This window comes from Caretta caretta, chromosome 18 (genome assembly GCF_965140235.1).
Source record: "Caretta caretta isolate rCarCar2 chromosome 18, rCarCar1.hap1, whole genome shotgun sequence".
Lineage (NCBI taxonomy): Eukaryota > Metazoa > Chordata > Testudines > Cheloniidae > Caretta > Caretta caretta.
The window spans coordinates 1,719,940-1,745,620 of NC_134223.1; positions in this window are offsets into that span (position 1 = coordinate 1,719,940).

Sequence of the window (25,681 nt, forward strand, 5' to 3'; positions counted from 1 at the left end):
GAATCAATGACATACAGTGATGGCAAAGTTCTTGGTTCAGACTTGCAGCAGTGATAGAACAAACTACAGGTTCAAATCAAATCTCTGGAGAACATCCCCATCTGGGATGGGTCGTTCAGTCCTTGGTTCAAAGCTTCAGTGTAGCAAAGTCCCTCCAGAGGCAGGAAGCAGGACTGAAGACCAGATGGAGGAGCTGCAGCAGCTTTTTACATTCCCTTGCCATGTGGTCTGTCTTTCTTTGTCCCAAAGACATGGCCTGGAAACACCTCAGAGTTCTGTCCCTAGGCAGGTCCTTGCATACCTTGCTGAGTCCCCAGGCGTGTCTGCCTTCTCTCAGTGGGTCACTTGTATCGCTGATGGTCCTTAATGGGCCATCAAGCAGGCTAGGCAGAGCTGACCCCAACTTGTCTGGGGTGTCACCCAGAAGCATAGCACAGGTTTGAAATACAAACAGTATAGAGCCAATACCCATAACTTTAACTACAAAAATGATACACACAGATAGACAGCATAATCATAACCAGCAAACCATAACCTTGTCTTTAGACACCTCATTTGACCCCCTTTATACAAGATTTGGTGCCACTGTAGGACCTTGGTTGCAACAATGTTTTATACGGTCCCAGTTCAAGTCAATAACGTCACAATAATAAAGTTCTGTTTTTTAAGAATCTGGTTTACCTATTTGGTTGGTAGATTATTCTCAAGCCTCCCCAGGAAAGGGGGTGAAGGGCTTGGGGGGATATTTTAGGAAAACAGGAACTCCAAGTGGTCCTTTTCCTGAAGTTTTGTCTAACGCACTTGGTGGTGGCAGCAATACCGTCCAAGGACAAGGAAGGATTTGTGCCTTGGGGAAGTTTTTAACCTAAGCTGGTAGAAATAAGCGTAGGGGGGTCTTTCATGCGGGTCCCCACACCTGTGCCCTAGAGTTCAGAGTTGGGAGGGAACCTTGACACTTCCATTGACTAGGAATGGTTGTGAATGGGTCTATTTACCTGCAAGCCTTCCTGTGTACCTGGTGTGGGTAATGAAGAATGAGGTCTTACAGTGACATGTGACCATGTCACATGATACTGGAATCCATCTTAAACCTGGTGCTTTTCCATTTAGAAGGAGTGGTGGGGACCCAGAGAGACAAAGATTCCCGCTTTCGGCGAAAGCTATAAAAGGGGGTGGAACAGAACAAAGGGAGCTGCCAGTCATGAGAAATCCCTGAGTTACCACCTGAGCTGGAGCTAACAAGAACTGTACTGGGGAAAGGATTGGGCCCAGACTAGGAAGGTGTCTAGTCTGTGAAAGAAGCTTATTGGGACATCTTTAAGGGTGAGATTTTCTGAATCTGATTATCTGAAACTGTATCAGTTTCTTAATGTATTAGGCTTAAATTTGTGTGTTTTGTTTTATTTTGCTTGGTAACTTACTTTGTTCTGTCTCAGAGTAGCAGCCGTGTCAGTCTGTATCCGCAAAAAGAACAGGAGTATTTGTTTCAGAGTAACAGCCGTGTTAGTCTGTATTCGCAAAAAGAAAAGGAGTACTTGTGGCACCTTAGAGACTAACCAATTTATTTGAGCATAAGCAAAATTACCAGCAGGAGAGTGAGTCTGTGTGTGTGTGTGGGGGGGGTGAGAAAACCTGGATTTGTGCTGGAAATGGCCCACCTTGATTTTCATACACATTGTAAGGAGAGTGGTCACTTTGGATAAGCTATTACCAGCAGGAGAGTGAGTTTGTGTGTGGGGGGGCGGAGGGTGAGAAAACCTGGATTTGTGCTGGAAATGGCCCAACTTGATTATCATACACATTGTAAGGAGAGTGATCACTTTAGATAAGCTATTACCAGCAGGAGAGTGGGATGGGAGGAGGTATTGTTTCATGGTCTCTGTGTATATAATGTCTTCTGCAGTTTCCACAGTATGCATCCGATGAAGTGAGCTGTAGCTCACGAAAGCTTATGCTCAAATAAATTGGTTAGTCTCTAAGGTGCCACAAGTACTCCTTTTCTTTTTAGGAGTATTTGTGGCACCTTTAGAGACTAACACATTTATTTAAGCATAAGCTTTTGTGGGCTACAGCTCACTTCATCGGATGCATGCAGTGGAAAATACAGTAGGATGATTTTATATACACAGAGAACATGAAACAATGAGTGTTACCATGCACACTATAACGAGAGTGGTCAGTTAAGGTGAGCTATTACCAGCAGGAGAGAAAAAAAACCTTTTGTAGTGATCATCAAGATGGGCCAGTTCCAGCAGTTGACAAGAACGTGTGAAGAACAGTAGGGGGAAAAAAATAAACATGGGGAAATAGTTTTACTTTGTGTATTGACACATCCACTCCCAGTCTTTATTCAAGTCTAATTTAATGGTTTCCAGTTTGCAAATTAATTCCAGTTCAGCAGTCTCTCGTTGGAGTCTGTTTTTGAAGTCTTGTTGTTGTAATATTGCGACTTTTAGGTCTGTAATCAAGTGACCAGAGGGATTGAAGTGTTCTCTGACTGGTTCACCAACATTCCACACAAAGATGGACTACGAGCCGTCAAGAACAGTATCCCCGATAATGTCATGGCAAACCTGGTGGCTGAACTTTGTGACTTTGTCCTCACTCATAACTATTTCACATTTGGGGACAATGTATACCTTCAAATCAGCGGCACTGCTATGAGTACCCGCATGGCCCACAGTATGCCAACATTTTTATGGCTGACGTAGAACAACGCTTCCTCAGCTCTCGACCCCTAGTGCCCCTACTCTACTTGTGCTACATTGATGACATCTTCATCATCTGGACCCATGGAAAAGAAGCCCTTGAGGAATTCCACCATGATTTCAGCAATTTCCATCCCACCATCAACCTCAGCCTGGACCAGTCCACACAACAGATCCACTTCCTGGACGCTACAGTGCTAATAAGCAATGGTCACATAAACACCACCCTGTACTGTCGCAATATTGCAACAACAAAACTTCAAAAACAGACTCCAATGAGAGACTGCAGAATTGGAATTAATTTGCAAACTGGACACCATTAAATTAGGCTTGAATAAAGACTGGGAGTGGATGTGTCATTACACAAAGTAAAACTATTTCCCCATGTTTATTTTCCCCCCCTACTGTTCCTCACACGTTCTTGTCAACTGTTGGAAATGGCCCACCTTGATTATCACTACAAAAGGTTTTTTTTCTCTCCTGCTGGTAATAGCTCACCTTAACTGACCACTCTCATTATACTGTGTAAGGTAACACCCATTGTTTCATGTTCTCTGTGTATATAAAATCGTCCTACTGTATTTTCCACTGCATGCATCCGATGAAGTGAGCTGTAGCCCACAAAAGCTTATGCTTAAATAAATGTGTTAGTCTCTAAGGTGCCACAAGTACTCCTGTTCTTTTTATTCTGTCTGTTATTACTTGAAACCACTTAAATCCTACTTTTTATACTGAATAAAATCACTTTTGTTTATTAGTAAACCCAGAGTAAGTGATGAATAGCTGGGGGAGCAAACAGCTGTGCATATCTCTCTCTCCGTGTTGTCGAGGGTGGACAGTTTATGAGTTTACCCTGTATAAGCTTTATACAGAGTAAAACGGATTTATGTGGGGTTTGGATCCCATTGGGAACTGGGTGCTGGAGATAGGCGACTTGCAGAGCTGTTTTTGGTTAAAGTCTGCAGCTTTGGGGGCGTGGACCAGACCTGGGTCTGTGTTGCAGCAGGCTAGTGTGTCTGGCTCAACAAGGCAGGTTCTGGAGTCCCGAGCTGGCCGGGAAAACGGGCTCAGAGGTAATTCCAGCACGTCAGGTGGCAATCCCAAGGGGATCTCTGTGACCGAACCAGTCACAACTGCCACACCTAAAGTGGGCATCTGCCACCTCCATCTATGTGGGAGGGCTGTTTCCCCAGGGCACACAGCTTGCACACGGGCTAAAGGCTGTAAGGACAGTCGCTCCTCTACGCCTCTGAGCCTGCTTGTGGAGGGATGTGCCCCAATTTCAGCTGCTTGTGGGGGGATGTGCCCCCAGTGCAGACAAGCAGGGCTGGGCTCAAGCAGAGCGAGGCAACACCAGTGCCAGGCCCAGCTTGCTGCAGCTCATCCTGTTGACACAAGGGGCTGACATTGGTGCAGCATGCGGGTGCAGACAAGGCCTCCGCCAGGCTTCTAGGAGAGGGTTCTGCCCTCCCCCGTCACCGCCCACGACCATGTAAGAGGTGGGCTGCCTCCTGAGTGCCCCCTTGTGTCCAGGGGAGTCTCTGCAGCACCTTGTCTCAGTTTCCCCTCTTGAACCCCTCAGTAACTCACATAAAGCTTTCTTCAGTCCCACAACAACAGCCTCCTTGGGCTCTGGTTCATTAACAGAAAATGTTCAAAATAATTCAAGCAGCTACGCCTCTCCTGCTGGGGCCCTCCACAGGCCTCGGTCAGCTCTCTCTGGGGCCGAGAGGCCAGCTGCAACCCCCTCTGCTGCTCCCCTGGGTGCTCAGGGGCCCTGCCGGAGCCTGGCCACGTTCTGCTGCATCTTCTCCCCCACACCAGCACTGGGGGATGCACCCTGCCTGGCCCAGGGTCTATGTGGTCAGGTCACTGTCAGCCCAGGCCTGTACTGGGAGAGGCGCCCGCAGGGACTGGTGTGGGCCAGGCTCTCAGCTGCCTGGAGGATGGATCTGTGTGGAGGCCGTGGCCTGGAAGCTGCTGTACAGGCATTGCCCCCTCTCTCGGGTGCCTTGCCCCTGGCCTCCCCGGACCCACTATGGGCGTGGCCACGCAGGGGCCTGACTCCAGCCGAAGGGCTTAGGTTGGACTCAGGAACAGCCAGATCCTTGCTGGTGGCTTTGGCCAACACCTTTGCTGTTGCACATGCTAGCTGGGGCCCAGTCCCCGGCTGCCCTGCACCGGATTGCATCATTTGCCATTGGAGCAAAGTGTGGGGGGCAATATCCGATTGCAGGGAACGGCAGCAGCTACCGGGTCAGTCACAACCCCAGCAGAGCGCAGTGAGGGGAACCAACCTGCTAGTGGGGTTCATGTGGCCCCATGGGAATAGGGTTGGGACCCCCCTTTGCCCCAGGCTGAATGAGGTCAGGTGATCCAGCCCTACTTCCCCGTGGCGGCCTGGTTCCCCAGTGCGAGCCTGTGGGTGTAGCTGGAGTGACTCCTGGGCCATGAGAGAAGAATCCATCCCAGGGACTCCTGCCCTTTAGCCGCTCTCTGCTCAAGCCCAACCAGGGAGCAAGGAGAAGGCAGCGGCCCCCTGGCTGGCTGGGAGCAGGTCAGGACCCAGTGGGATGCTTTCCCAACCGTAAACACTGGAAACCTTGGACTCAGGCCAGTTCAGACAATGTGCTCCCTGCACACACGGCCGCTCACTGCAGCCAGGTGCTGGCGGTGCCCAGTGCAAGGGGAGGGAGAGATCATGATGGAGGCGCTGGGTGTCATCCTCCAGATGCCAGAGCTGTCAGGGTGAGGGATGGGGCAGCATGCCTTGCTGCCGTGTAAAACCCCTTGCTCTCCACCTGCCTGATAGGACAGATCCACCCCTTCGCCTGCAGCTGCGGCCCAGCCTGCTCCCAGCTGCAATGCCAGGTGGGAATGACAAATGGGAACCAAATGTGCCACTGGCCCGGGTGCTAAGGCTGATCACAAAGCTCCTTCCAGGAGTGGGGGAAGGGGGTGCGTGTGCACAGCAGGCTGCTTCCTGGGACCCCGGGCGCAGCCGCCAGCCCACCGCGGGTGTTACTCGCTTTGCACCCAATGGGAACCAGATGCAGATTCCAGGCCTCTGGTGCTCCATCCCCGCCCCGCCGCCCAGGGCGCCGCGGCCTGGTGTGTCAGGGCTGCTTTACACTGGCCCAGCTGCGCATGGAGACACAGATCCAGCCCCCAGCCTGCTGCAGGCAGAGAGGGCATGGCCGGGGCGAAGGGGTGCAGCTGGGGTTACCCCTGGGAGCTGTTTAGAGCAGACTTCAGACCAACCAACCCATGCACGGCAAAATGGGGACTCTTGATTTTAATGTCATAGTTTTGAAGACAGTTTCCTGGTGGTGGTGGTCTGACGCCTGGTGGTTGAACGCTGCGGTTGGCAATGCTGTGTCATGTGGTGCCCAGAAACTCACCTGGACATGGCATCCCAGGTGGCACCAGTATTTCTGATCTGCATTGTGGCATCCCCCAGGCTGGACAAACACAGCACGGAGGTGGCCCCTGTGTTCCTGGTAGCCAGCTGGGTGCAGTCTGTGTGTGTTGCCTGGTGCTCTGATGTTCCACCGCCTCTTTACACAGTGGGTGAGACCCAGGCCATGTCCCAGAGAGACCCTCACCTCAATAGGCAAGGCAGAGAGGGAGCATTACCATCTCCATGCTGCAGAGAGAACTGGAGCACAGGGAATCAGTGACAGGGCCGGAAATTAGCTGCTGTGTCCCAGCTCAGCATCCTGAGCTGAAGCCACCCGCCCTGCTGATTGGCATGGGTCGACCTCTGGCGGATGGAATCCCACCCTGCCAAACCACTGGCCAGGCCCTGAGCTTACTCCAACATGCCCCCACTGGTACCCTGGCGCTGCAGGACTGTCCCTCGCTGCTCACTTGGCCAGGGCTCTCCTAGTATCAGAGGCGAGCGGGTGCTTGTCACCAGCTGGCAAGCGCGAGTGCTCCATGCCGGCTCCATGCACATGGCCACGATTTCGCCTGACCACGCCTGGCCTGAATCCTGTCCCTTCCTGCCTGTGGCTAGCGAAATCCCTGCCTTGAAATAATCACCACCACCAGCAGCCTGTGGGGCCAGGCGCTGGGCCTGGAATGGAGCCAGCGGCAGGATGGCAGCTCGGACAGCAAACTGTAGCTCGCCGTTTTAAATAGACGGGGGCTGATTGCACTGGGAGATGCCAAGTGGGTGAGTCACTTCTTCCCGCACAGCCTGCCAGACGGGCTCCGTGCCCAGTGCGGCAGGGAGGGGCTAACACCCGCCTGCGATTGACCATGTGGCGGTGGTGAGCTGGGAACCGCGCCGGTGGAGTAGTTAGCTGCTATCAGGCCTGTCTCTGCGCGTGTGGAGTGCCCGGCAAGAGAACTGGCTGCTTTTTAATGAGCTGATCTAGCGCTGTGATCCCAGCGCAGGCCAAGCTCCCCCCGGACTGGCGCGCAGGGCGTAAACATAAACCCAGGCAGCGTGATTTAGGGTTATATTGGGACTGCGGCGTCTCCCAGCCGGTGAGGAGCGGCACCAGCTCTGCCTGGCACCAATCTGCAGGAGGTGGCATCTCAGCTAACTGCCGTAACCAGGGACGCTGTCTCCCTGGCTGAGTGACACATGTCTGAGCAGAGCAGGCACAGGCTGCAAGGAGAGAACTGGGAGGCTACTGAGCTTGGAGGGGGGCTCATCGTCAGAGTGAAATCTGGGAGGCATGCGGGGCAGCTGCACCCTGGAGAGTCAGAGGAGACACTGAGCAATGGCACTGCAGGGACCAAATGCTGGGAAAATGAGCTAGACAATAACAACCAACGTGTCTCATCCTTCCTCTCTCATTTATGCATGCACACCCCCACCCACACCCTCGGACATGCACACGCTGCCTCTCACCCCCCAGTTCATGGTGACTAGTGATCTGTGTGACGGTTGGATCACAGAACCCCCTGGGAGCTGCCAACTGATGTGTCATGACTACTTCTGCCCCTGCTTTCCCTGCCAGTGTAGGACTCCAGCGCCCTGTCTCGCTGAGCCAGACACGCCCGTCTGCTCCAACACAGACCCAGAGCCTGAACCACTTGCCCCAAAGCTGCAAGCTTAATTGAAAGCAACTTAAGAAGTGTTCCTGTCTTTAACACTCAGAAGCCCAACTCCCAATGGAGTCCAAACCCTAAATAAATCTGTTTTACCCTGTATAAAGCTTATACAGGGTAAACTCATAAATTGTTGGCACTCTATGACACTGATAGAGAGATATGCACAGCTGTTTGCCCACCCCAGGTATTAATACACTAAACTGGGAGGAGAGGTAGATACGCTGGAGGGTAGGGATAGGGTACAGAGGGCCCTAGACAAATTAGAGGATTGGGCCAAAAGAAATCTGATGAGGTTCAACAAGGAAAAAAGTTTTGGGCCCCACGCTACAAGAAGTTTTGGGCCCCACGCTACAAGAAGGATGTGAAAAAATTGGAAAGAGTCCAGCGGAGGGCAACAAAAATGATTAGGGGTCTGGAACACATGACTTATGAGGAAAGGCTGAGGGAACTGGGATTGTTTAGTCTGCGGAAGAGAAGAATGAGGGGGATTTGATAGCTGCTTTCAACTACCTGAAAGGGGGTTCCAAAGAGGATGGCTCTAGACTGTTCTCAATGGTAGCAGATGACAGAACGAGGAGTAATGGTCTCAAGTTGCAATGTGGGAGGTTTAGATTGGATATTAGGAAAAACTTTTTCACTAAGAGGGTGGTGAAACACTGGAATGCGTTACCTAGGGAGGTGGTAGAATCTCCTTCCTTAGAGGTTTTTAAGGTCAGGCTTGACAAAGCCCTGGCTGGGATGATTTAACTGGGAATTGGTCCTGCTTTGAGCAGGGGGTTGGACTAGATGACCTTCTGGGGTCCCTTCTAACCCTGATATTCTATGATTCTATGATTCTATGATTCTATTTGTATGCATGTGTCATTTTTGTATTCAAAATTATGAATATTGGCTGCCCACTTGTTTGATTCTAAGTAGGTTTTAGTGAAGCAGTTGGTCAGCTTCCTGAGAAAAGACCATTCTCAGTAAATGCCCATCAAGAAGCCCTTAAGCCAACAATGAACTTGGAGATGCCAATCCACATCTGGGCTTTCCCAGGAATGTGGCCTGGTTGGAAAGGAACTCAGTCATGCAAGGACATGTGACTTGCCCAGGTGACTCCAAAACTCCATTTTGTAGCTGGACTTTGCATAGGAGAGAGGAGGAAGTCTCCACCCACAAGAGAAAGTCTATTTAAACCCCTGGGAGAGCCCTCCATTTTGGTCTTCAGCTGGCTAAAGAGAGAGACTCTATCCCCAAGGACACCTGAAAGAAACTGAAACAAAGGACAGTAACTACAGGGGGTGTGAGTGATTGCTGGAGCCACACTAGAAGGAAACTAGTCTGTAAAAGGAAGCTTACTGGGTGAGGATTTTATCTGTATTCAGTTTTATTACTGTACTAGACTTAGACTTGCGTGTTTTATTTAGTTTGCTTGGTAATTCACTTTGTTCTGTCTGTTACTACTTGAAATGCCTTAAATCCTACTTTCTGTATAAAATCACTTTTTACTTATTAATTAACCCAGGGTATGTATTAGAATCATAGAATATCAGGGTTGGAAGGGACCTCAGGAGGTCATCTGGTCCAACCCCCTACTCTAAGCAGGACCAATCCCCAACTAAATCATCCCAGCCACGGCTTTGTCAAGCCTGACCTTAAAAATATCTAAGGAAGGAGATTCCACCACCTCCCTAAGTAACGCATTCCAGTGTTTCACCACCCTCCTAGTGAAAAAGTTTTTCCTAATATCCAACCTAAACCTCCCACATTGCAACTTGAGACCATTACTCCTTGTTCTGTCATCAGCTACCACTGAGAACAGTCTAGATCCATACTCTTTGGAACCCCCTTTCAGGTAGTTGAAAGCAGCTATCAAATCCCCCTCATTCTTCTCTTCCGCAGACTAAACAATCCCAGTTCCCTCAGCCTTTCCTCATAAGTCATGTGTTCCAGTCCCCTAATCATTTTTGTTGCCCTCCGCTGGACTCTTTCCAATTTTTTCACATCCTTCTTGTAGCGTGGGGCCCAAAACTGGACACAGTACTCCAGATGAGGCCTCACCAATGTCGAATAGAGGGGAACGATCACGTCCCTCAATCTGCTCGCTATGCCCCTACTTATACAATAGTAGGATTAATAGATTCAATAGATCATAACCTTTGCAGAGATATGTTACATGGCATATGTAGCATAAAACATATTCTAGTTATGTCATTAATACATTCATAACTATATTTCCATAAAGTCTTATGGAGGGGCACCATCACGTTCTTCATTCCTGAAAAATCTAAGACTGGAGGTGCCATTGGTCAGGACTGAGCAGCAGCAGCAGTGCCTTGCTTTGGGATCCCAGGACTGGACTAGCAGCGGGGCTGTGGGTGAGCCCAGGCCTGGACTAGCAGCTGGGCTGTGGGTGGCATGGAGGGGCAGCAGCAGCGCTGTGTGTGAGCCCAGGGCCGCAATGGCCAAGGTGCAGCAGGCCAGGATTGAGGTTATTCTTCGTTTGTGCTGTGGTAGCAGGTAGAGACAAAGTGCATTAACGCGCTGTATGGAGGCCCAGGCTGGAACAGCAGAGGGGCTGTGAGTCAGGTTTATGGGGCATTGGCAGAACTGGGGCGCCAGTCCCAAGACTGACAAAGTAGGTCTGCCAAGTTCTCTATGTTGCCTGTGGCCATTCTCGTTCTGCACACCGAGAGACGGCCTGCAAAACACACAGGCCAGACTTCCGAATAGGTCATCACCCAGCCACTCCCTTGTTCTTAATGGGAGGGTAGGGGATTCTCTATTGTACTCCGTGGCAGCTGATAAGAGATGAGCTCATTTGCAAATCTGGCTGTCTAGGTAGTCACATCTCTGCACCAGATGTGGGCTGGGAAGAGAGCATGCTTATACCCCATCTGTGTTCATTGTTAGATCCTTTCATGCTCCGCCAGGTACGGCTAAGATTAGCTTAAATAAGCTATATCACCTAGTGGCTGAATTGTGTGATACAGTTTAGTGTTCCATCACATCTCCCCCTTTAAGTTCTATATTCCTACCAGTTACAGTATTTACACTGTCACGGTATCTTTGATGTTCAGTACGGATCAGTCTGTTCAGCATCTCTGAATTGTACTAGTTTTCTAATTACACATAACAACATGCTCATCTGGCTGTCCATTTTTTGCAATGACTGGCTATGTTGGAATCCTTGAGTCCTCGTCTTCTTGTTCTGCATCTGCCAGCTGCAGAGTCTGCTCTGTTGATTGTTCTCTCTGATGAACAAATGTTGATGTTGACGGCTTCTGTTGAACTCTCTGCGGTCAGCTCGATCCCATATGATCTGGGCATGGAATTCTTTTTCTTTACAACTGTTGGAATTGTCCACCCTTTTCCTCCATCCAATTTGATATGAACACAGGACATTCTAGACCTGGCAGTTCTCTATCTGAGCGGTGTCTGTTGCAAAAGTGTTCATAAGCTCTTCTAGCCCTTTTTATCTGATTTGGCTACTCGCTTCATGTTCTGAGTTGTCTTCCCATCAGGAGTCATGCTGGACTATATCCAGTAGCCGCTCTTGGCGTCGATCTGTAACTCAGAGAAGCAAGGAATGGATCTCACTGCTGTCTGTACAGCTCTTTTAGCCTCTCCATTCGCTTGTGGGTAATGTGGGCTGCTAGCAATATGATCAAAATCATATTTCATTTGGAATGACTTAAATTCTGCTGTCGTGAATTGTGAATTGTGGCCCGTGAATTGTGGCCCGTTGTCCATCCTTAGGTATTGTGGAATTCCAAAGTGAGCAAAAGTGCACTTCAGGTTCTCGAAGACATTGCGACACATTATGTATTTCAAGTACATTATTTCTTGGAAAAATACATTATTCTGGAAAAATAATCCAGAATGACCAGGTAATGATGTCCTCTGAATGTGCATAAATCTGCAGCTATTCTCTTCTCAGGTCTGTCTGCTCGGGGTGTTTGTACTCTCTATGGCTCACCAGTGTCTCTTTAGGTTGATTTGCATTGGATCACCTTTCAAAAGTCCAGTATCATAAAATATTCCATAGAGTTCATCCATGTTTCTCACTAGGCCCATCATGGCTGCCCTGCTGCGGCTGGGAAGGCTGTTGATCTGTGTCCTTGGATCACATACACTCTGAACACAAAGCTCTTGTCTTTGTAAGTTGTTCTGTGGTGAGCTGCCCAGGCAGCTCAGAATCCCTCCAGGGCTAGTCAGAGCTGCCCCTTCTGAGATGACTGTGATGTCAGCTCTGAGTCAATTTTAAAGTCAATAGTCTCTCCATGAATAGTCCATTTCACTCTCCATGCACGTTCTGAGTCATCACAAGTGATAGATCCCAGAACAACGGCTCGTTTTGATTGTAATATGAGTCAACTCCCTGACTGCTTTGGTGCAGCAAACAGCCACAAAATGTCCATATTTCATGCACATATTACACCATGCGCCTCTGGCTGGACATGAATCATCTCTTGGGATACGACTTTTTCCACACCTTGGGCACTAGGCTGGAATTTATCCCTCTTAGCCTGGGAGTTCTTTCTCCTGGCCTCAGCATTTTATGATAACATGCAAGTGTCTGTCTGCAGCTTCTAATCTAGTTTCAGGTTTTTCAAGTTCCTCCTGCCATTTGGCCTGTTGTTTGGCTAATTCTGACTGCTTCACTCTCTGCATAGCTGTGGCTGGGGTTAAATCTCTTCAGCTGTAGCTGCTGTGAAAGGCTTTTATCTGTTAACCCAATAACCAGCCTGTCTCTGTTGTTTTCATTCCCAAAATCAGTTTTCAGCCAGCAGTGTATGCGACCTCTGAGAAACAGTCAATGTTTTCCTCTAGTTTTTTAATTCTCCGGTGAAAACATGGTCTTTCATAAACCACATTTCTCTAAGGTATAAAATATGCATCAAACATAGTCAGAACCCTTTCATAGTCATCTTTACGACTATCTTCAGTAAAGCCAAAGGCTTTAAAGATATCCTTTCCCTAGCTCATAAATTAGAGACAATACGTGAATATCTCCAGTTTCTTTGCGGAGTTGGTTTGCAATCCAAAATCTTGCAAAATATTGTTTCCAGTCTGTCCATTGGGAAGGTTTGTCAAAGCTGAAGTTAAGAACATAAGAATGGCTGTATCTATCCACTGTGACCCCAAGATCTCTTTCTTGCATAGTAATAACTAATTTAGACCCCATCATTTTGTATGTATAATTGGGATGGTGTTTTCCAATGTGCATCACTTTGAATTTATCAACCTTGAATTTCATTTGCTATTTTGTTGCCCAATCATTCAGTTTTGTGAAATTCCTTTGCAACTCTTTGCAGTCTGCTTTGGACTTAACTATCTTGAATAATATTGTATCATTTGCTAATTTTGCCACCTCACTGTTTACCCCTTTTTCCAGATCATTTATGAATATGTTGAACAGCACTGATCCCAGTACAGACCCCAACTGGACACCACTATTTACCTCTCTCCATTCTGAAAACTGACCATTTATTCCTACCCTTTGTTTCCTGTTTTTTAATTCATTACTGATCCATTAGAGGACCTACCCTCTTATGCCATGACAGCTTACTTTGCCTAAGAGCCTTTGGTGAGGGACCTTGTCAAAGGATTTCTGAAAGTCCAAGTACACTATATCCACTGGATCCCCCTTGTCCACATGTTTGTTCACCCCCACTCAAAGAAATCTAGTAGATCGGTGAGACATGATTTCCCTTTACAAAACCCATGTTGACTCTTCCTCAACAAATTATGTTCATCCATGTCTCTGAAAATTCTGTTCTTTACTGTAATTTAAACCAGTTTGCCTGGTACTGAAGCCTGTAATTGCCAGGGTCACCTCTGGAGCCCTTTTAAAAAATTGGTGTCACATTAGCTACCCTCCAGTCATCTGGTACAGAAGCTGATTGAAAAGACAGGTTACAGACTACAGATAGTAGTTCTGCAATTTCATATCTGAGTTCCTTCAGAACTCTTGGGTGAATACCATCTGGGCCTGGTGACTTGTTACTGTTTAATTTATCAGTTTGCTCCAAAACCTCCTCTAATGACACCTCAGTGTGGGACATTTTCTCAGATTTGTCACCTAAAAGTAATGACTCAGATGTGGGGATCTTCCTCACCTCCTCAGCCATGAAGACTGATGCAAAGAATTCATTTAGTTTCTCCACAATGGTCTTATCTTCCTTGACTGCTCCTTTAGCATCTCAATCGTCCAGTGACCCCACTGGTTGTTTGGCAGGCTTCCTGCTTCTAATGTACTTTAAAAAAAGTCTGTTACTTTTTGAGTCTTTGCCTAGTTGCTCTTCAGATTCCTTTTTGGTCGTCCTAGTTATACTTTTACACTTGACTTGCCAGAGTTTATGTTCTTTTTTATTTTCCTCAATAGGATTCAACTCCACTTTTAAAGGATGCCTTTTTGCCTCTCACTGCTTCTTTTACTTTGTTGTTTAGCCACGGTGGCACTTTTGGTTCTCTTAATTTGGGGTATACATTTAAGTTAAGCCTCTATTATGGTGTCTTTAAAGAGTTTCCATGCAGCTTGCAGGGATTTCACTTTTGGGACTGTACCATTTAATTTCTGTTTAAGTTCTCTGGGGCACTGAAGAGTGGCATATTGACGAGATCCTGCAACCTTTGTTGCTGTTCCTTCTGTTTCTGTTCTTAGATTACTGCTGACACCATGTCATGTACTTCTGCATTAGATACAGGCTGGGCGCAGAGCGTGCTTATAACCCAGCTGTGTTCATCACTCGCTCCTTTAATGCTCTGCCAGGTATGGTTGAGGTTGGATGAAATAAGGTATTGAATGCATAACACAGTTAGTGGCTGAACAGCATAACGCAGTTCAGCGTTCGATCGCACAGGGCCCCTGCGTGAAGTGAAGCAGGCTGCAGACCTGTGTCCCTGCAGGCCCCACCCGTGCTGTCAGAGGAGGGCAGGTGCAATCGTTTCCGTTTTCATGCATATCAGCGGGCAGCCATGTGCTCCTGGCAAGTTGCCATTGCTCCTCTCGGTTGGTTGGCAAAGGCTGGGCTGCCGCTGCAGGGAGAGGAGGGAGCCTAGCGTAGTATATGAGCCGTGATCTCTGGATTTGCCCAGCTTGGGGTCCACAGTAATGAACTACTGAGCAGTGAGGGGCGCCAGCCCCCAGACCCTGGGGTATCTGCAAGTTCTGCCATGCCGGCTGGGGAGCTTTGCCCCATCATCTCCAGCAGGGACTGAGCCGGCTGGGTCCCGTGCTCATGAGAAGATAACGTATGTTCCCACATCATGTTCACCAACGTGCATCCTGCCAGAGCTGGCTGGGAATGATTTGACAAACTTTTCTTGCTGTGGGAAAATGGTGCTTTGTGGAGAAGGTCTCTCAGCTCCCGGATGGAGAGCGAGAGGTCCTGGCCAGGGCACTGAGCTGGGGTGGATGAGACCCAGGCTTGAGTGCCAATGAACTAGGCAGAGCAGGCCTTGAACCTGGCTCTCCCATAGCCCACATGAGCCCCAACCCACTGGTTGGCTAGTGTGGGGCTGCTCTCACCATGGAAAGGTCTCGGATTCATCCTGATGCAGCTTGGAAATCTTGAAAATGTTCAAGGGTCAGGAAAGCCATTTCCTGCCCGACACTGGTTCTCACCAGCTTCCACCTGTGAGCTGACATGAGGAGACTACCTGGCACGAGAACTGGGAAGCCAAGGCAGCTGGGAGCTTTCACAGGGCAAGATGAGCCCCAGTCTCCTCCACGGGTTTGACCTGGTCCTGCTCCTACCCGTGAAAGCCACATGCTGCTGTGGTGTCACTTGGATTTTCCCTCTGATTAGTTAACTTGTTTTAGGAACACACCCTTGTTCCTAGTGAAGACAAGGTCCTGGACAGGAGGGACCAAACCCCTGCTTCCTGGGAGAGTCGAGATCCAGATCTGAAGGGGGCAGTTTGGGCCCATTTCTAGTATCCCCTCCGCACAAGTGGTACCGTTCTGTGGCCCACCCCCCCAGTGCATGAGGTGCTAGGTGACAGCCCCCAGGAGCTCACCAAGTGCAAGGGGCAGTGACAGGTGGGGGCAGACTGACCAGCGGGGGAGCCCAAGAACAGGAGGACAGTCCTGAGCAGCACGACAGCCGTGCTGTCAGCACACCCACGGCTGTCCCGTGCCTGCCGGCGTCCCGGCAATGGGCAGCGCTAGGGAGCGATTTGAGGACAAAGCAGTAGCTTTGTGGGTGTTTGTGGGAGCTCCACCCAAGCATGGGGTCACCTGGGAGAAAGCATAAGGGCCTTGTTTGAAAAAGTAACCAGCGGGCAGCAGAGCCCAGCTTGAGGGGCTATTGGAGGCGCATGGCCAGCTCGGCAGCGGGTGAGAGATGAGAGCTGGGTGGGGACTGACTGCAAAGGGCCTGGAAAGTGAAACCAACCGCGAGTTACCAGGCTCGGCCGCATCACGTACGTGCGGGGGAGGAGTCACCCCAGGGCTGGGCTCCCTGCTGGTGACTCACGGGCCAGCAGCATTCCCATCAGCCCCAGGGAGACGCGGGAGGGTGAGGGCTGGGCGCCCTGGGTGCAGGTGCTCAGCTCCAGTCCAGCTCAGGCTGGCTAAGGGAAAGGTGCTGCCCCGCTCTGCACCTTCCACCTTGGGAAGGTCAGCCTCTGTCCCGGAGTCCCTGGGCGATGCTCTGGAACTGCTCCCTACGAAGCCAGTCAGGACTCTGGGGGAGCCTCTTCTCTGGGAGCAGCCTGTCTGCAGGGCAAGAAGCTTCCACAGCTTCCACCTTCCTGGGTCTGACCTTAGAGCATTCAGCCTCCTCTGCCCCTCCGTGCGCTTCCCCCAGCGATTCCGCCCAGGCGGGGTCCTGGGAAAGCCAGAGGGTCCTGCCCCCCAACTCTGCAGTCAGACGTGACTCTCAGCCAGCCAGTAAAACAGAAGGTTTATTAGATGACAGGAACATGGTCTAAAACAGAGCTTGTAGGTACAGAGAACGGGACCCCTCAGTCAGGTCCGTCCTGGGGGGCAGGGAGGCCAGAGCCCCATCTGGGCCTCTCTCCATTTCCCCAGCCAGCTCCAAACTGAAACTCTCCAGCCCCTCCTCTAGCCTTTGTCCCTTTCCTGGGCCAGGAGGCCGCCTGATCTCTTCGTTCTCCAACACCTTCAGTTGGCCCCTTTGCAGGGGAGGGCCCAGGCCATCAATCGCCAGGAGACAGGGTGTCGGCCATTCTCTGGGCAGACACCATCACGCTGGCCCTCTAGGGCTCTGCAGCAATCACACACCCTTATCCCATCACCCAGATACTTAAGAAATGCCTAGGGGAAACTGAGGCACTGCACAGTATTTAGAGAGAACATTAAGAACAGTCCCACTTCATCACAGCGTCCCACCTGGTCAGTGCCAGCTGCCGGGACAGAAGGTTGGCAGCAGATGGACCCGACAGCACCAGTCACTATCTCAGCTACCTGACACCCTGAGAGACACATCCAGCAGCATCCTGCTTCTTCCAGCTCCTTGCCTGCCTTTGCAGCCAGAAGCCCTGGCTGGGCTCAAGCTGGGGATAGAGGGGCAGCCACGTCCTGCCCTGCCAGCCTCCCTTCTCATGGCTGGGGATGGGGAGGCTGCAGCTGGCTCATTACAGGAGCTGAGAGGCTCCGGAGCCATCCAGGCCAGCCTGTGAGGGCTGGGGAGGCTAACAGGAGAAAGGAATGTTTTGCTGAGACTAGGAGGGTGTTTCCTGGGGTTAGAACAGCCCCTTGTTTTCTCTCCGCCTTATCTTCTCTTTCCTGTCTAAGCAGGATTTTCCAGGGCTGGCCTGGAGCAGAGGAGAGGGCAGGGCAGCGAGGTGAATGAACACACATGGACAGCCCGACACAAACACGCTCACCAGTGCCAGTGTTCGCAGGGGTGGGGCAGACTTCTGGGCCTCATTGTTCAGCTGGAAGCTGCATGCACCTGGTGTGTAAACCAGGGCTCTGCCAGGCGGGCGCCTGTCTAGTAACATGTGTGTGCAGATCAGATTCCGCTTACACGTGCAGTCGTGTGCATGCCACGCGTGCACAGAGGTGTGCATGCCATTTGAGGCTGTTCGATTGATTTCGCTGGAACATAAGCCCACTGGCTTGGCATCTACAATAGAGAGGCGAATGCTTATCTAATTCTTCTGTTTGAAGGCTGCATTCTTCTGAGGATCTCAGAGCTCAGTACAAACCTGCCCTGGCCCTGGCTGTGCCAGGTGCTAGCGAAGGGCCAGGAACCCCATAAAATCCAGGTTACTCCCAGGCTCCTGACTTTCCACCATCTTCAATTTTTGCACTTGCTGGAAATTAAAACAAAACCAAGCCCACAGAATAAACAAACACACACACCCCTGCAGCCCCGTGGAGCGAAGGCTGCTGGAGTCCAGGTGGCCCTGGGCCTCTCGGCTCTGCACAGCCCTTCCAAAACAGGTGCTTAACTGCTCGAACTCAAAAGCTGGGCACCCAGAAATGCTGAGTTCAGACCCCCGTAGCAGGAGCCCCTCACCATCAGTTGCTGTCTGTAGATGTAGAGATGCAGAAACAACAGCAGCCACGGTTTGTGACTTGAAATCCAGAGGTCTGGTGTTCGGTCCCCACAGGTGACCAGGGCACCATCCCATCTGGGAGGGTGAGTGTCATACACTCAGCATCCCAGAGCGCCTCCTTATGGCAAGACCTCATATTGATGCCCTCAGCTTCACCCTCCTGCTGTGTGGTGACTTGGCTCTCCTGCCTGGTGACACTGACCGGCCCAGCTGGTAATGGCCCAGGGCCAAGGACCAAAACACTTCTCCCCTTCCCAAGTTCAATCCCCTGTCCTGGGCTCCGCTGCGTTCCTCCTCCATTGGTCACAGAGCTTTCTTCCAGGGGGCCTGGCTCCTCTCAAGCTGCTGATGCTCAGGGCACCTTCCCTGGAGGCTCTCTTCTCCTAGGTTTGCTTTAGGGGCCTCCTTCTCCCCAGCTGCCCTCTCCCTTCGGGGACAGTCCCAAAGGACAAGCTCCTTCCTGCAGGCCCCTCTCATTCCTTCTCAGAGAGAGGAAGCTTCCAAGTAGGCCTTCCTCCCATTGCCCCGCAGTCCTTCCTCCATAGGAACTTCTCAGCTGGGGCTGATCCTCCATTACCTGGTTCCCTGAAGAGGCCCCAGAATGGGCTAACTGGGCTGTCCAGCTCCCCTGAATCCTGGCATTGCCAGTGTGGGGCTTACATTCCCCCTTGCAGTGACACACTGGGCATTTCCATGGCCTCTGCCACAAATGTCTGTGGTTGGGCTTAAGTGGAAGGTGGAAACTGATGATTCCTGACATTAACCGACCAATCCTGAATCCTTCCAAGGACATGTGATGCTCCAATTAAGCTTGGTGTGTCCCTTGCCCTAGTGGTTAGGCCTGGCAGTGGATAAAAGCCCACTACATCTACCAGCTAACAGAGTTCGTCCTTTAGCACAAGAAGTAGACACCTGTGCTTTAGCACCAAGGGTCTCAGAGTCTATCCCAGGATGGGATTCATTAATCTGTCTGTTGTAAGTAGACCTATTGAGACATCTAAATAAATGGGATGTAGGGAGATGGGCTAAGCTTACCCCAACAGGCCACAGTACTGGTGTGTGAAAGGAGCCCCTGGGACCCCACGCACTCAGGACTGGGGTCCCTGCAGTCAGGGCCATGTCAGAGGAAGTGTCTGTGCGAGCAACAGGAATAGCCTGGCTTGTTTGTTCCTCCGCTGCTCAGCACGCTCCCCGAGGCCTCTCTTTCCGGGAGGGATTCAGAGGTTAGAAGGTGCTTGGGCTGGCCTTCCGCTGCCCACTGTATCATCAGCACTGATGAGAGCTCCCAGCGCTTGTGGAGATAAGGGGGAACAAACAGGGAAACAAACCCACCAGCTGGCTGAGCAGGGGGCCCCTTCCAGGGCTGATCAGCCCCCAGTCGCAGGTTGGGGAGGCAGGGACTGGCCGTTTCCCTGTGCTGGGCACAGCCTCTGTGCCTTTGAGCCTCTAGTGCAGCAGTGGGGGTCTCGGCCATCCTGGGGGGAGAGAACAGGGTGGATCCATGCTCTATGGAAATGTACCTAGCATGGGGCCTGGTCGGCATCCCACTGCATGGCCGGAGAGCAAGGCAACTCTCGGGGAAAGGGACCCCTGCCTCCAGCGGGACAGAGGACTGGCTCTGCACTGCTTGCTGTAGCTGCTGGGTGCAGGAGCCTCTGGCATCCTTTTCTGGAGGGTGTTTTTGCTGCCCTCCAAAGGGGGTGAGGCGGGGTCACGGCCCTGCTCTAGTGGAGCCGGCTGGATGCAGAGGGGGAGCAGCCTCCCCCCAAGGAATGGTGCATGGGGCTTCCTTCCCACACAGTTTCCTGAGGATGACTGGTGCCTCGAGGTTTATTCCCGTGGGATGCCAACCCCCAGCACAGGCCTGTACCTCTGCAGCCCCCTGAGACAGGGCAGGACAATCTCCCAGCACCCCCAGCTCCCCTTGGCCAGGAAACAGGGGGCAGATCTCCCTACTCAGGCTCCCTGAGATGGGCCTTGTGCAGATTGGGGGCCTCTCCAGGGCCCCAGAGCAGAGCTGGGAATGGGCACCGTACACACAGCCCTGCCAGTGCCCCTTGATCCTGACCCACGGCCCCCCTGTACCTCAGTGCTGAGCTCCCCACACATAGCTCCGCTGGTGCCCCTCAGTCCTGACCCACAGCCCCTGCTGTCCCTGCCCTGGGATTCTCCTGAGGCCTCTCAAAGCCGTGGGAATAGTTTGGCTGGAGAAATGGGAACGAGGTTGAGACAAACTCATTTCTGCTTCTGGGACCTTCCCCAGGATTCGCACTCAGCTCTCCAGGGGCAGGTGCAGAGCCTGCCCGACGCCCACACCTCTGTGCCCTGCGTGGGTCCTCCCCTCGCAAATGCCTCACCCAGCACCCCCGTTAACCCTCGCATTGCTGGACCACTGCTGAACCCCTCCCGCTTTTCCTGGCGCTGTGAGGAAACCGTTGACCCTGCTCCAATTAGGGGACCTGAGCTCAGGGCTCAAAGGGGTTAAAGGTGCAGCCCCCCCCCCAGCCCCTTCCGCTCCCCCCCTTAGTGACTCACTCCCTGCTCAGTCTACTATAGACCACCAGACCAGGGGGAGGAGGTGGACGAGGCTTTCTTCCGGCAACTCACAGAAGTTACTAGATCGCAGGCCCTGGTTCTCATGGGAGACGTCAATCACCCTGATATCTGCTGGGAGAGCAATACAGCGGTGCACAGACAATCCAGGAAGTTTTTGGAAAGTGTAGGGGACAATTTCCTGGTGCAAGTGCTGGAGGAACCAACTGGGGGCAGAGCTCTTCTTGACCTGCTGCTCACAAACCGGGTAGAATTAGTAGGGGAAGCTAAAGTGGATGGGAATCTGGGAGGCAGTGACCAGGAGGTGGTCGAGTTCAGGATCCTGACACAAGGAAGAAAGGAGAGCAGCAGAATACGGACCCTGGACTTCAGAAAAGAAGACTTTGACAACCTCAGGGAACTGAGGGGCAGGATCCCCTGGGAGAATAACATGAGGGGGAAAGGAGTCCAGGAGAGCTGGCTGTATTTTAAAGAATCCTTATTGAGGTTACAGGGACAAACCATCCCGAAGTGTAGAAAGAATAGTAAATATGGCAGGCGACCAGCTTGGCTTAACAGTAAAATCCTTGCTGCTCTTGAATACAAAAAAGAAGCTTACAAGAAGTGGAAGATTGGACAAATGACCAGGGATGAGTATAAAAATATTGCTCGGGCTTGCAGGAGTGAAATCAGGAAGGCCAAATCACACCTGGAGTTGCAGCTAGCAAGAGATGTTAAGAGTAACAAGAAGGGTTTCTTCAGGTATGTTAGCAACAAGAAGAAAGTCAAGGAAAGTGTGGGCCCCTTACTGAATGAGGGAGGCAACCTAGTGACAGAGGATGTGGAAGAAGCTAATGTACTCAATGCTTTTTTTGCCTCTGTCTTCACGAACAAGGTCAGCTCCCAGACTGCTGCACCGGGCAGCACAGCATGGGGAGGAGGTGACCAGCCCTCTGTGGAGAAAGAAGTGGTTCGGGACTATTTAGAAAAGCTGGACGAGCACAAGTCCATGGGGCCGGATGCGCTGCATCCCAGAGTGCTAAAGGAGTTGGCAGATGTGATTGCAGAGCCATTGAAAACTCATGGTGATCGGGGGAGGTCCCAGATGACTGGAAAAAGGCTAATGTAGTGCCCATCTTTAAAAAAGGGGAGAAGGAGGATCCTGGGAACTACAGGCCAGTCAGCCTCACCTCAGTCCCTGGAAAAATCATGGAGCAGGTCCTAAAGGAATCAATTCTGAAGCACTCAGAGGAGAGGAAAGTGATCAGGAACAGTCAGCATGGATTCACCAAGGGCAAGTCATGCTTGACTAATCTAATTGCCTTCTATGACGAGATAACTGGCTCTGTGGATGAAGGGAAAGCAGTGGACGTGTTGTTTCTTGACTTTAGCAAAGATTTTGACATGGTCTCCCACAGTATTCTTGCCAGCAAGTTAAAGAAGTATGGGCTGGATGAATGGACTATAAGTTGGATAGAAAGCTGGCTAGATTGTCGGGCTCAACGGGTAGTGATCAATGGCTCCATGTCTAGTTGGCAGCCGGTATCTAGCGGAGTGCCCCAGGGGTCGGTCCTGGGGCCAGTTTTGTTCAATATCTTCATAAATGATCTGGAGGATGGTGTTGATTGCACCCTCAGCAAGTTTGCAGATGACACTAAACTGGGAGGAGAGGTAGATACGCTGGAGGGTAGGGATAGTATACAGAGGGACCTAGACAAATTGGAGGATTGGGCCAAAAGAAATCTGATGAGGTTCAGCAAGGACAAGTGCAGAGTCCTGCACTGAGGACGGAAGAATCCAATGCACCACTACAGACTAGGGACCGAATGGCTCAGCAGCAGTTCTGCAGAAAAGGACCTAGGGGTGACAGTGGACGAGAAGCTGGATATGAGTCAGCAGTGTGCCCTTGTTGCCAAGAAGGCCAATGGCATTTTGGGATGTATAAGTAGGGGCATTGCCAGCAGATCGAGGGACGTGATTGTTCCCCTCTATTCGACATTGGTGAGGCCTCATCTGGAGTACTGTGTCCAGTTTTGGGCCCCACACTACAAGAAGGATGTGGAAAAATTGGAAAGAGTCCAGCGGAGGGCAACAAAAATGATTAGTTTCAGAGTAACAGCCGTGTTAGTCTGTATTAGCAAAAAGAAAAGGAGTACGTGGCACCTTAGAGACTAACCAATTTATTTGAGCCTGAGCTTTCGTGAGCTACAGCTCACTTCATCGGATGCAATGATTAGGGGTCTGGAACACATGACTTATGAGGAGAGGCTGAGGGAACTGGGATTGTTTAGTCTGCAGAAGAGAAGAATGAGAGGGGATTTGATAGCTGCTTTCAACTGCCTGAAAGGGGGTTCCAAAGAGGATGGATCTAGACTGTTCTCAATGGTAGCTGATGACAGAACAAGGAGTAATGGTCTCAAGTTGCAGTGGGGGAGGTTTAGGTTGGATATTAGGAAAACCTTTTTCACCAGGAGGGTGGTGAAACACTGGAATGCGTTACCTAGGGAGGTGGTGGAATCTCCTTCCCTAGAAGTTTTTAAGGTCAGGCTTGACAAAGCCCTGGCTGGGTTGATTTAGTCGGGGATCGGTCCTGCTTTAAGCAGGGGGTTGGACTAGATGACCTCCTGAGGTCCCTTCCAACCCTGATATTCTATGATTCTATGATTCATACAGAAACCTGATTACCTGCCCTCATGACCTGCACAGCGCCTGTCAGCACAGAGCCCGGCGCATCCTGGCCCATGGCTGGGCCTTGCCAGGTCACTTCGGTCAGGAGCCATGGCTGCACCCAAAGCACAGGGAGTGGGGCCTAGCCAACAGCTATGAGTCACTGAACAGCTGAACTGTGACAAAGCAAGGCCGAGGTCGCTGTTGAGTCATTACTGGTTATTTATTTCTCTCCGGGCAGGCCTATGGGCTCCACTGGGATCAGGCTGCTGGTGCCAGGCGCTGCACGTGTACTGGCTGCTTCAGAGCTTCCTGATCGGAATGTGAGGCTCAGGAATCAAACAGCTCTCGGGCTCTGGGGGCCACAGCCCCGGCCCAGCAATGGGGGCCTGTGCAAAGAAACCAGCCGCTGCATGGACCCAGGGGCTTCCACCCTCCTCATAACCCCATAGATTCCTCAGTTTGCCTGCTGGCTATTCACCCACTTTTCCCTTTGCTCTGAGGGCCCATCCTGAGCAAGGGGTTGGAAGCTGTGTAACACAGGGCAGAACATGTTCTGCTCAGGGTGGGGGTGGGGGTCCAGGGTGGGGCCAAGGGGCAGAGATGGGTGGGGGAGACGTTGAGGAGGGGTAGAAAAATGCAGCAGGGAGTTGGACTCCCCTATGGGAGAGGGAAGGGGGCTTCAGGCTGGAGGTCTCTGCTCTGGGTCCCCAGCTGGCACAGACCTGCCCCATGGCCCCTGTCCTCCCAGCCCATGGGGTATAGAGTGGGGAAACGGGGCTGAAGGAAATGCTTGGCAAGAACCTGGGCAAATATATTCATCAGCCAGTGTCTGGGATGGGGGTGACCAGGTGCACATGGAGGGGGGAGCTGCGGTGGGGGTAGAAGAGGGTGCAGGTGTGGGGGAGGTTGGAATATGGGCAACAGGAAAGGGAGTGGAGAGAATCAAGGGAGCACTGGGACTCAGCATCCTTGCGGCTTGTCAACTTCCAGCCTGGGGCTCTCCCAGCATATCCCCTGCCAGGCCGAGCCTGCGGACAGACAGACTGAGGCTGCCCCAGCCACAGACAGGCAGATCTTCCCCCGAAATAACCAAGAGGAGCCCTGCTCCCAAAGCCTGCTAGCCTAGACCTAGACCCTGCACCATGCACTGGGCAGACATTATGCCAGACATAGCCACTGCTTGATGTCCTGTGGGTGCATGGGCGTCCCCTGGACACTGCCCCTGGAAGGCAAATCTTGCAGCTCACTGGGCTGATACAGCCAGCCACGGCCTGGCTCGTGACCTCTCATGGCCTGGTGGCCCTCTCCTGTCCCAAGCCTGGGGCTGCTGCATGCACACCATGGCCCTTTAGCTCTCTCAGTCGAACCATCCCCATGGGGTGACCCTGCTTCTCGCTGCCCAGACGAGCTGGGGGATAGCTTGGGATGGCTTCAAAGCACCCCTTGTAGCCCCCTCACCTCCAGCTGCTTCCAGGGCTAGTCCATTGGGAGGAGGTTGGCGCATACCCTCAACATTGGCTCCATCTTGCCCTGCGGCTCCAGCCAGCCCACTCTTCACTCCTCCGCACCCCTCACATGGATGCAGTTTCCCCGGCAGAGAGCTGGAGCTGTGGAGTGCAGAGCCAGGCCCAGGGAGCACAGCTCTGGCTGGTATTTCACACCCCACTTTGCCAGGGGATCAGGAGAGGGTGGGACAGGGCTAAACACGCTCCCCCTTACCCGGTGAATTCAGTGGGACTGCTCAGGTGGAATAAGCCCCTGGCTCTGCGGCTCTCTGCAGGGCAGGGGGCGTGAGAGCAGCACATTATTTGTGCCTGCCAAGACCCCAGCAATTTCGGAGATTTCCTTATTTGCATTCCTCCCAAAAGGCGAGCGAAGGCAGTTGTACAGCATGAGTACGAGCGAGCCAGTGCTTGTACCACGGGGGCGTGATTGTGATTCCACACTCCTGTGTGTGGGATTCTACACTCCCAGTGGGTGGGGGTTAGAAAGCCTGGAATGTGGGGGGGAGGGAATTCACCAAGCCATTACAGCCCACACCGGTCAGTCGCACTGGGAGCACTCTGCAGATTTGGATCCAGCTGTTTGCTCTCACTAGTGTCCCGCGCGACTCAGTTTAACGTTGCTCGACCCCCCTTATCTGCACTGCAAACAGAGCAGGCGCCAGATGCAGGAGCTGCTGCCGT